Below are 13,139 nucleotides of genomic sequence, written 5' to 3'. Positions count from 1 at the left end.
TACCAGTCTACACTCCTGTCAATGGTGGAGAAGTGTTAGTTTTTTTCCCAAAGTGCCTTGCATTTGTTTTTGGTTGATTGCTTGATACTAGTCATTCATTTTGGAGTGAGATAGAATCTCAGTGTTATTGTAATTGACATCTTTCAGATGACCAGTGATGTTGAACATTTTTTCATATGTTTATATGTAACTTATACTTCTTAATCTGAGAAGTGTCTATTCATTTCAAATGCCCATTTTTTGGATTGGGCCTTTAAATTTGGGAGGTATGTTTTTCTTGAGTTCTTTCTATATTCTAGGTATTAGTCCTTTGAGGAAAAAATTGGCAATTTTTTTCTCATTCTATGAGTTATCTCTTTACTCTGTTGGTAGTTTCTTTTGCTGTGCAAAAGCTGTTTAAAATGAGATCCTAATTCATGATTCTTTGTGATATTTTCTGTACAATCAGGGTTTTGTTCATAAAGTCTTTCCTTACACCAACTCTTCTCTTCAAGATTTTGACCTATTCTGTCTTCCAATAGATTTTGTTTCTGCTTTAATATTCAGACTTTTTCTCATTGAGTTTATTGGTACATTTTAGGTATACAGTACAGTTACATTCATCATTGGGATCTTGTACCTCTACATGACAGGTCTTGGTTCTCATTTTTTTCCTCTTGTCCCTGCCATCCCTTCATCTCCTCCTCCCCTCCCCATTTACAAGTACTTTATTTCCATTTTTTTATTTTCTCATATTTTTTCTTTTCCCTTATTACCTTTCCCCTACAATGTGAAATAGGAAGAAAAGGGTTAATATTCAGATCGTTGATTCACTTCTACTTTAGTTTGAATGTGGTGAATGATATGGGTCTAGTTTTAATCTTGGGCCTGTGGAAAACCTGTTTTTCCAGCACCGTTTATCAAAGAGGCTATTTTTCTTTCATTGAAGGTGTTTGGCTCCTTTGTAAAGGTAAGGTGCATGAATGTGTTTGGAGTTGTTCCTGTATCTTCCAATCTGTTCCATTGATCTTCAGGTTTTCCACCCACCCCCCAAGTATCATGCTATTTTTATCACAGTAGCTTTGTAGTGTAATTTCAAGTCAGGGATTGTGATGCCCCCTGCCTTGCCTTTGTTGTCCAGCACAGCTTTTGCTATTCTAGGTCTCTGCTGGTTCCAAATGAAGTTCAGGATTGTTTTCTCTAATTCTGCGAGATATACTATTGGTATTTTGACTGGGATCTCATTAAATCTATGTAATAATTTTGGAATTATGGCCATTTTCACTATATTAGTTCTTTCTACCCAGGAACAAGGGATATCTTTCAATTTTCTGATACTATCATTGATTTCCTTTTTCAGAGATTTATAGTTTTCAAAGTAAAGGTCTTATATTTCCTTCCGTAGATTGAGTCCTATGTATTTCGTTCTTTTCTTTTTTTTGTTTTTTGGATGCTATTGTGAAAGGTGTTGTTTTCAGTAATTTCTCTCTCAGTGAGTTTGTTTTTTATATAATGAATGCTATTGATTTTTGAATGTTGACTTTGTGTGCAGCAGGTAAGTGAGGCATATAGTCAGTCTCACAGATGGTGGAATAGAAGACAGCAGAGAAACAATCTCTCAGAGATATAGAAAACTCCTTATTTTTTAGGCTGCTATAACAAATATCGGACAGCAAAAATCTATAAGCTTCAGTGAGAAGCATACTTTGCTTTCTACCTCTCCTCAGTTAACAAAATTATATACCATTTAGGTGGCAGGTATTACTCTTATTTCAAACATTTAATGCTTTTGTATATCTATGTTTTGAACTAATTTTATGCCTAATAATCATTCTGTTAGAGACCAGTAGCCTATGTCCCACGACATCCTGGTTCTGCCAGAAAGCTGCTTTCTCTGAGCAACACTTGGCAAATACCAAATTTATTTTCAAAAATTGTTTTCATAGCAGGCTGGTGTTCTTCAGTCTTTTCTTAAATTGAACATTGGTAAGATACAACCTAAACTCCCTTGCATTGGATTTGTCATGCTCAGACTTCACTCTTGGAATGAGACTGATGCTTCTTTTTAAACAAAGGATCATTTAAATAGCTCTATTACTATTCATATTTCCTCATTATTTTTATATCACTTCAGTTTCCTCCTCCTTCTTTTTGTTTTGTTTTGTTTTGTTTGTTTAAACCAAGAAGCAATTTGATTACTCTCTTGATTCTGGAGAACAACTGGTATTTTCAATGAACATTCAACTAGACTAGTTTTCAGAGTCGACTTTGAAATCCACAACTATGACAAGGATCACTGTGAGCTCATTAGACAATAGCTAAATGATAGAGTCCATGTATGAAACTTTAAAAGATAACCCTGATTTATGAGTGCATTTTATCAAAATAAGAAATGCTGAAGGAGAAAAATATTCATGGAAATGCTTTTTCTCTGAGGTATTTTTCAAGGCAGCAGCTTTTTTAGCAGAGTTTGCCAATTGTCATCAATTCATCTCCTGAAGCACATAATTCAATCTATTCAGTGTTGTACTATGGCAGTGCTGATGAGCTCTTAATTCTCCTCTATTTATTACAGCAAATGTAGCACTGACCTTAATGAAATGTCTATTAAGACAAAAATGTCATTGCCATATTTTTAAAGACAGTCTTGAGAACAGAGGTTCTGAAGGTCAACACTGTATTTTGAAGTGGGTCATTCAAACATTTATTAAGTTCTGAAGCAATGGAACCAAAATCTCTTGATAATTTAATGAAGTTTAATGCTTTTAAATAAGATACATAGGAACAGCTAAAATTTAGAAACTATACAGAATGATCTAATTTCCTAAAAGCATAAAATTTACTTTCTTGTGTAAATGCTTATATTCTCTTGACAGGGTACTTAAGGTTGAAAAGCAAAAAATATGTTCAGTCAAATTGCTTTAGCCCATCTGACACACATAATATGAATAAATTTTAAGTAAATTGCTGACAAAGAATCATATCATAGAACAGTGCTATGTAAATGGTTGGCTCTCAAAGTTTAGTTGTTTAAGTCTCTTAAATTGATTACTTTTGGATTGAACAAGCTGAATTAAAATGAGTGGATATTTTTGAGATCTTATGTCACAATAGCTTGACGATGAAATAAATTATTAAATTAATTTAATCATAGGCTTTAAGAGCCTACTGTCTCAAAGTTTTCTATTAGGCTCTGTGGAAATGAGAAATACTTAGAATTCCTTATTCTAATCTTCAAGGAATTTACAACCAGTAGGAGATATAAGAAACAAACAAATGCATAAATGGTCCATTTTGTTTAACTTCTGACTCTAATGAACTGATTCTATATCATCCCAAGCAAATGGTTCTCCAGTTACTGACCATGGCCAGCTAAGTGGGTACCTGAGTGCAATTTATTCTTCCTTAAGATTGAAATATAATTGGAAAGTTCTTCATTGCACTGAATTGTAATCTGTGTCTTTGTGGTTGTTTCCATTGATTTTTGTTCTGTTCTTTTGAATCAAGAACAATGACCTACTCTTTTGCAGGATCATCTTTTGAATTTCTGAAGATCTTTCTGCCTCTATTTTGATCAATCTATTTCAACAAATGCCTTTATCTTTCAGTGAAAACCCTCCAGTTTCTATTTTTAAAAATCTTACACAATGACATGTTGAGATATTCCTACCCCCCCCATTTCATCCCATTTGTCTTATCCTGGTTGGAAGAAAGAGTCCATGTGGTTTGGAGATAAAAATGATTAATACAACAATGTGCCATAGCCTAACTAAGTATTTGAGGCTGAGCTGCCCTAAGCACAAAATGCCCTAGTAAATCATAATGATAGAATGCTTAGTATCCCTTATGGATTTTTCTTGAGTCAAATTTTTTTAAAACTTAAAAATTCTACCCTCCCTGTGTTCACAGTCTGCACGTATGGGTGTTGCTGATGCTGAGAAATGCAGAGCAGTGTTCTCCACACTGCAGACACACAAAGATTGCCCATTCATTTTCACCTGCCGTCACCAGCTAAAAGTCTGCTTCATTTCCTCACAGTCTGTGTGACACCTTCAGTCAAAAAGTCAGCCCATCTGTGATACTTCGTGCCATATTGTTCTGTCTACCAGTGGGGCTTCCAGTTCCTTCCCACTCTGCTATGCAATTTGAAGTGGGCCGCAGTGTCTCCAGAAAGCTTCTTAGTTCTGCTCTTCCCTGCCATTTGGGCTCCCACAGTTGCGTGTTTATTATGTATCTCCCATGGTCCAAAGGTGTTTGAGCACACTGGCTGCTGCTTCAGACTGACTGCTTTAGGGTTTTCCTGGCTCTCCCAGATCGTCTCCTATTATGCTAATTACAGTTGGCTAATGATATCGCAAGCTTCGGGGATCCTGCTGGAGCATGCAGAGTATGTGAAAGACCTAGCAAGAACCTTGAAGATCAGACACGACCATTGCATGGATCCATATTTAGATATGTCTCAAAGGATATGGTTTTTAAAATTAATTCATCTCGTTTTTGTGTTAATTTGAACAGCTCTACAAACATGTTTGCAGACTGCAGAATTCAGTGACAGTTTTTTCACTCTATTGTTAAGAATAATCTTGGGTCTGAGAAAGTTATTTGTGTTGTTTCTATTTGATTCAGGTTTAGAAGTAACCACGTCTGTAACAGCAATGGCAATAAATTCGCACTAGGAGTCATAGTAGAACAAGACCTTTCAGAGCAAGCCACTCTTTCTTCACCCATGTCAATAATCTTCTCATGCTCCAAGATATCTGTCTCCAAGGGATGTGGTGCTGAGAATATAAACAGTAGAGACACAGAGATCTGCATTCCCACTGTAGTCCATCACTAACTACTACAACAGTTTTGAACATGAATCGTATAACAGGATAATATCAGAGGCTTGAACCCATAAAATTAGGGCCTAGTTGTACTCTTACAGTGCTTTGCACTCCCGTGTTTAATGCCAGACTTTTCTAGGAACTTGTCTCCTGCTACATCAGGGTCACTGTGTGCCTGTTTAGCATCAAGGGACAGGTGCTGTGTCTTTCACCCTCACGTCTCCACCAATGAATAACACAACATTTTTTAACAAACTCTGCCATCAAGAAGCTAAGGCCGGGCTGGGAATTTAGCTCAGTGGTTCAGTGGGCTGCCTCACAAGCGCCAAGGACCCGAGTTCGATCCCCAGTACCACAAAAAAAAAAAAAAAAAAAAAAAAAAAAAAAAGAAGCGAAGGCCTTGCCTAAGTCAGGAATCTTGTATGTATGGTTAATTTTGCAAGAACACAGGCTGAAGTTTAAAATCCATAACTAAAAAATATTAAAGCTCAGTTGCATTATGCCACCACCCTGCTTCAACCTGACTTTTCCTTTCTTCCTGGAGTGCAAACATAATTTAGATCCAAAATAGTTTTTGCCTTGTTTCTCCCTAAAGTGTGTTTCACTTCACATAGCATTAGCTCTACAGAATGAACAATGGAAGTTGGTAAAACAAATGTTTAACATGATGAAATAAGTTAAGCAAGATTAAACTTTTTTGTCTGGTTGTGGGACTTGTTAGTACTTCTACTATGCTAATTTTCTTAAAAGGAGAGAGAGAAGATGCTCACATTATTTATTATTTTGAAATTGAAATACAAGAGAAGAGAAGAGATTTTAGATTAGTACTTTTGGAACTTTGGCAAATCCTGATTTTAATTCAAGGGCTTATTTAGCAGACAAGAAGAAACATTTAGAAGCAAGCCATTTTCCTTCAAACAGTCAAAAGCATAACTCTACAGAGCAATGGGATAAGAAAAAATCCAACATATTGGTGGCATATCAGCAAAAGAAGATTGTGCTTTTAATCCATCCCACAAACCATTAGTCTATCTCTAAAATGTTGTGGGGTTTTTTTGGTGTTTTGTTTTTTCTTTTGTACTGGGGATCAAACTTGGATCCTTGGGCTTGTGAAGCAGGCGGCAGGCAGAACCACTGAGCTAAATCCCCAGCCCTTGTTTTTGTTTTTAAGTCGACTGATATTTAACTCTTCCAGATTTTTGTAGTTGCCTAGCTACCTCTGCCCTCCCAAACCCATTTAATCAGGTCTGATTTTCTAATCTTATGAGTTGTGTTATACATCTAAGCTTGGGTTGTTTAAGGGTAATACCCTACTGTGGATTGAATTACCTCCTCTAAAAATTCATATGCTAAAGTCACTTCCATGGAATATGAATTTATTTGGAAATAGAGTTGTAGAAGCAGTTAGCTGAGTTAGATGACATCTTGCTGGGGTAGCATGGGCTCTTACTCCAGTACGAGCAATGGAGACATTTGGACTCGACGGATACATACATATCTGAAGAACACTTTGTGATATCATAGCAACACTTCTACAAGCCACAAAATACCCAAAACTCTCAGTAAACTACCAAGGCTAGAATACATAGAAAGAGTTTTTCCTACACAGCACTCTGAACAAATCAACCCTAGCAATGTCTTGATCTCACAATTCTAGCCTCCAGAACTGTGAGAAAATAAACTTCTCTTATTGAAACCACTGAGTTTGTGGTACTTTGTTATGGAACCCTCAGGAAATAAAGCACACTCATAACATTTATGGGAGGAAGTGCCCTCATTTGCCTGGCTTAAATTCCACTCTCCCCAAGTCCCACCTGCAAGACCTATCTTCTCAGGGGTTCTCATCTCTACTCCCACAGAGAGCACAGCAATGTCCAGGAGTCCAGGCCTATTTCTCTGCATCTGTGCGCTTGCATTGGGTTCTACATCCTGTTCTCTTCCTGTAAAACAACGCTTGTGAGCATAGAGCTGGCCACCTGCACATAACCTCCTCCTCTTAGCCTTTTAGTTGTTAGTTAACTAGATAATCTAATTTGACCTATTACAAACTCACAGAATGGTAAAGCTACCATAAAATATAAACGTTAGTGTGGCTGTAGGCAGCAGTACATATTAACAATCCTTTACAGAGGATGGAAATTAATACCAAAAAAGAAAAAGTTATTTATAAAAAATTGTGCTAACCTTAAGACAATTACGAGAATTATTTTCATTGTATAGTTGCTATGACCACGATAGTTTTCAGTTGCTATTTGATGTACTTATATTGATATTTTTAATTAAGTATTTTCTTGTTTCTATAGAACATGAGTTTTCTCTTTCCAAAGTAGACCTCTCTTTTCACAAAAAACAACAAAACAAAACAAAAAATACTTTTAAAAAAACAATGATCTGGATTCCCTTGAACTCAGACTTTGATGAATTATTCTTGTGGCCATTCTCTGCAGGGGCTGTGAATCACTGGAAAGAGTATTTGTTTTTAGAAGAATCTGTGCATCAGAGGCCATTAACTACTTGGGATCACCCCCTTCTGAGAATCTAAGAGAAGCTATAGACTCTCCCCTGTAGAAAATTTAAATAACGTGCTTGCTATAGAATTACAGTACAAGTGTTCATAAGAACCATAAAATTCATAGTTAAGTTACCTAGAACTCCAAATACCCTAAGCTAATAATTCTGAAAGAATCACTTCCCCTCCTTTATCTGCTTCGTGGGGGAGAATAGGATGTTTTCCAGCCATGTACAGCATAATCATGCATGGATTGAACTGAGGGAATCAGAATTTCAGAAAAAATTAGGAAACAGCAGGTTTTCAGATTCTCAAGTGGGTTTGTCTCAGGTCAAGGGGTTTCCCATTTTTCAGAATGGATCTTGGCAAAAGAAGCAAATGGGCTGAGGTGAGTGGATTTGCTTTCACACTTCTTCTAATTACTATCTCTGAAGTGGTGTCCGTTCGGTAGACTCACCCATCTAGCATCGGCTTCTCTCTCTCTCTTTTTTCTTTTTTCTCATAATGGAGCCCTACTTTTTCCTTTGAGGACTCAGTCTTCTCTGTCTCATTTCGTTCGCTTCAGGACTGGCCGATTCTACCTCAGCGCCAGGGTTCAGAATACAATAGAAAGCTGGCTTGTCAGTGTGTTTTATTTGCTGCCTTATGATTAGAGGTTCGGGAAGGACCTGTGAGCCAATTAGGGACTTCTTTTTAACTCCTACAAAGAAGAACCCTCGAGGAGGTGGCTCTTCCGATTGGAATTAGTCATGGAGTAGCTGGTGGTCTCCCGTCCACTATGAGGAGCGTGTTTGCCCAATAGTAAGTGTGATAGGACAGCAAAGAGAACCGGAGAGATAGAGACCCAGTCCAGACAGTATTTCTTCTAGCTGAGGTGACTGCCTCTGTCTACCTTTGCAGAACCACTGCCCACCTTTCTCCAAGGCTCTCAATCCAGGTCTCTCTGCCTCTCTGGCTTCCAGCGGGGATTGGGCACTGGGAAGGGAGGATCCTCTGGGACCATCTGCAGGGTCTGAGAAGGATGACTGTCATTCTTTCCAAGTCTTGGTCATTTCTTCCTCCTCTCATATCACCAGTCTTAAGGGAATCACGGCTCTTCCAACTCATTTGCACACATTACTCTCATACTCTTCATACCTCGTGTGTCTCAATGATATGATCATTCTAATATGAATGTGTGTTAGCCATTTTCTATTGAGATACCCAGGGACAGACCAGTGTTGCCTGAAATCCATCCGATCCTAGACATTTCACAGACATAGGTACGAACATTCAATTTTTTGCCTAATCCCTTTTGAGAAGTGTTCTTATCACTTGCAACCGGAAAGAGTCGTGACTAATACAATCTTTCTTAACACCCCTGGGCCACCTTGTGCATTCTACTTGGAAAATAAATGCTTTAGAAACATGGACAGACACATTATGGAGTTAAAACTCACTTAGGTTGGAATGTAATTCTCCAACCAATCCATCATGTCACTCATGATCTATTAATCCTTGTCCTATAGCATTAAACCAACCCTGCTGCCCACGTTAAAAAATATGACCCTTATTACCTCTAGAATTTAACCAAATTTTGATGCACACAAGTTTCCAGCACATAAAAATGGTACGAAATGAACCAAAACATAACTTCTTCCAATTAAAAGGTGTGAAAAGAGCAAAGAGGAATGGCCTTTTATATTTACTCAACTCAGCAAGCTGAGCAGTTCATTAGCAAATCCTGAAATGCACATAGGTCCTAAGCTCCAGGAATGTGAAGACTGTTTTATAAAGCAATCTTAGAAAGGCAACCTTTAAGTCAAAAGTACTATTCCCTGGTGAGATTTATTAATTGAATCATTTGTTTACAAAAGGTGAACGTGGCTCTAAGTGACAGTACTGTTTGCACAGCGGCTCCAATATTAGGAAAGCCTATGTGTGATGCATTAGTAATGTAAAAAAAGATGCCGCCTGAGTCAGGGGTATTTGTATAGTACTTTGAAATCCACTCATTTCAGCATCTCTCTGAGTATGAATTAAATTAGCTTGTTAAAGTTAAAAATACTCTAAAAATATTGCTAATGAGTACAATGAAGCCAGAGTATTTACCATCTTCTCTGGATTTACCAGAGACTTAATGTTAATCTTGTTTAGATGGTAGAAAAGGTCTTTGTTTTTGTTTTTTTAAATAAAGGTGGGGGTAGGAAGGTGTTCAGGTTCCTTTTTACTTCTATATTTTGCTTCTTTAGCAAATTTTACTAGATATGATTTTAGAATGAATAATTAATAGCCTTTGCCAGCAAGTATTTTATGTTATTTAAATACAGTTCCTTGTGACAGGAGGAATAAATATACTGCTTAAACTTATACCTTTTAAAAATGTTTAGTTCTCTCTGACAGTAATTCACAACTGGCTTGATTTTGATTTGGACTGAACCAGTTTTGAAGCTGAACACAAACTTTACATATTCAATTGACTGATGAAATGTGAGCATTGTTTCTCTCCGATTAGTGACAGCTAGCTGGTCAATGAAAAATGTTCTTCCCTTCCATGGAATAGTATAGTTAGGAGGTGACATCTTGGCCCAGGAATTCCAAGATAAATCTTTCAAGTAGGCATGGCCATGCAACAAGCTCACAATGGAGTGTGGGTAGAAGATATGCATTCCCTGGGCTCAGGGTAGCAGGCACACCTTTGCCAAGCTTTCTTTTCTGCTTAGGAAGATAGATCTAGATGATAACAAGGTCCAGAGCCTCAGAAGGAAAAGAGTCTAAGTCACTCACTGAATGGCAGAGCGAAGAAAAGCTGGCCCACAGTCACACCCACCTCAGACTCCTATGTAGGAAATAAACTTGTATTGAATTTGATCCATGCATACTTGGTCTCTGTGTTTTAAAATCCACATCCATGCTCCTCTAATGAATAAAGTTTACCTTTTCAACCAGATACCATGGGCCATCCAAAATTGACCCCGCTATGTAAATAAATCTCCAACATATATAAAAGCCATGTTGGCTAGCTGAGCAGATAAAGACACAGAATAGAAAAACTCCTCTCCTCCATTCCTTTTACATGATATGAAGAGGGAGTATTTATCTGGTAATTAAGGGATGGGAAAGAGGTTTGCCTGTAAGTAGGGGCCAAAAGGTGATCAAATGAGGTTCATTCCCCGTGTGCATGCAGTGTATGAATTTGGGCCCTCAAAAACAGAGCAAAGAGGATCAGAAACTAGCAGAACAATGCACCATATGCCAGAACCTTGACAAGAGGATGGACCCCTGTTCTGTGTGGGGCTCAGGGAACAAGGCCTGATCAAGAGTTTCAAATAGAATCTTCCGCCTCTGTCAAGAATTTAGCACTATAGCAAGGTGACTTTGGAAATGCCTGGAAATAGGATATCTGGGCTACACAGTACTGATTAGGCTGAAAACAACTCCCCTCCCTGAGGCATAATTAATGACTAATAATAGTTCCTAACAATTTATCTGCTATGGCAAACTATTCTAAATGTTTTATGTAACCTTATTTATTCCTTATAATACAAATTTGAAGTGGTAATTCCTATGAAGTAAGGAGGCAGTATTGCCACCATTTTTACAAATCCAGGCACTGAGGCATTCAGAGATGAAGCAATTTGCCCACTATCATGTAGTAAGTGGAAAAAGTAGAATTTAAATCCAACTAGTCTGAATTCAGAGTCTGAGATTGTTATTGTTATGCCACTGCCCCAATCCACAGGGAATAGGGTTAAAAGAGACCTATTTAGCAAAACAAACATCTAGAAATAATAAGGAAAACTTGGAGAGAAGGCACAGCATGGGATTTCAGCTAGTTGTGATCTTTAAATCATAATTTGAGCAAAAACATGAATACCATCCCTTTCCCTAGTCAGTGTCTGGTGGGTCATGGGACTTCTACATTTTATTTACTCACCAGTTGTTTTCTGGGTCACTATCAATGAGATTATGCCACTGGTAGGCAAATGATGTTTAAATTACCTGATGTTTAATCGCAATTCAAATAATTAGTATAGTTGAAGCAGAATGTCACTGAAATTTTTAAATTAAAAACAAACTGAGTCACGTATGTGTAACAGATGAAATAGGAAGGAAGAAGAAAACTGTACTTTAGGAAGGAAGAAGAAAAAATGAGTTTCTGCAGTGACCAATGCTGTTATTCATGTAACTATTCCTTTGGGGTGAAGGGTGACTTCCTCCATGAATGTCTTATTTATGTAATCATAAATGACTAATGGGGCTGATCTGGCCACACAGTTCCCAGGGGAATGGGTAGACTTGGGTGGTTAAGTTCATGTGTTATTACTGCTAGTTCTATTTTTCTCTTTTTGTGGTTGAAGGATTGAAAAATACTGTACTACTTGCTGTAGGCATTTTTTTCTTTTCCAATATGAGGAGGTGTTATGTCCTGGATATATTGAATACTCCCTCCTCCTTCTCTTCTTCTTCTCCTTCTTCTCCTTCTTCTCCTTCTTCTCCTTCTTCTCCTTCTTCTCCTTCTTCTCCTTCTTCTCCTTCTTCTCCTTCTTCTTCTTCTTCTTCTTCTTCTTCTTCTTCTTCTTCTTCTTCTTCTTCTTCTTCTTCTTCTTCTTCTTCTTCTTCTTCTTCTTCTCTTTTCACGACTTTATTTCAACATAACTATGCTTATAGAAATATACTCATATTGGTTAAGAGAATGCAATTTAACTTATCCTACACAATTGCAACCAAAAATATGGTACATGATTTAAGATTTTTAAGAAGGATTTGCAATCTGGTTTATTTTTATCTATTACAAATGTATAAAAGATCCATCAAATGCTGCTAAAGAAGGCAGCAAAAACCTTGAGAAAGATACCTTTGGTTTGCCTCAGAAAAGTAACAAGTATTGCACTATCACTATACAGTTTATAAAATTGGTGCAACAAAACATTGTTGTAATGTGATAATGCCAATTTACAAAGTTCAGTAATTAAGGGCTGAGGGAGGGTGTGGGTGGAGCCTGTGTGCACACATGGAACTGTAAAAGCTATCCATTTTTACTAATAATGCATGTAGATTATAAATCCACACAGATCAAGATTCAGATAATTTCTTAAATCTGAATTAACGCTATCAGCTCACTTCATCTGCTGAGACCAATAAGATTTCAGCACATTTATCTTTTTAAGTTTTTCTAATCTATGCAAAGAAGAAGATTAAGTTTCTTGCCCAGCTTTTTAGTCCAGAAGTGACATATTTGAACTTCCTAAATGACTACAAAGACAAGGCTTGGAGGACTCAATCACCATGCTGGTTCTTAGGTTTACCTGGGTACCTGGCCCCTGTGCCTTATATGTCAGGTCTCAAATATTACCAAGAAGCTCTTTGCAAAGACTAATCATCTCTTCTCAGTCTCTGGGCTGCACCAGCTTCTACATTTACCTCCTTTCAGTCTGCTTTCTGCATAACAGTCAGTATTCCTTTTTGTAAAATGTAAGTTTCCCATCATTTAGAGAATATTACCATTGACCTTAGAAACTCTGTCCCCGGCTATTTCTCTAGCTTCATTGGCTGCCACTCTACCTCTGCACTTCCTAACTTATCACATCAGCCTTCTTTTTTTCAGTGTGCCACTCTTTCTCTTGGCAAGCACATCCCACACTCCAGTCAGGGCCCAGTCAAGGTCTTCCTCCTCAGAAAGGGTACTCCCCTCACCTCTCCTGGGGTGGTCTCCTGGGACACTGTGCAGCACCTCAAGTATCTTCATTTTTCTTATCTCTTATCACTGTCAGGCGATGCATTATATATTCTTTGATGGCTGTTTCTCCCACTGAAATATGTATTTTGCAGTATAAATGTGGCTG

This window comes from Fukomys damarensis, unplaced genomic scaffold (assembly GCF_012274545.1).
Source record: "Fukomys damarensis isolate Sample0158 unplaced genomic scaffold, DMR_v1.0_HiC HiC_scaffold_26, whole genome shotgun sequence".
NCBI lineage: Eukaryota > Metazoa > Chordata > Mammalia > Rodentia > Bathyergidae > Fukomys > Fukomys damarensis.
This window is presented reverse-complemented; position numbering follows the sequence as displayed.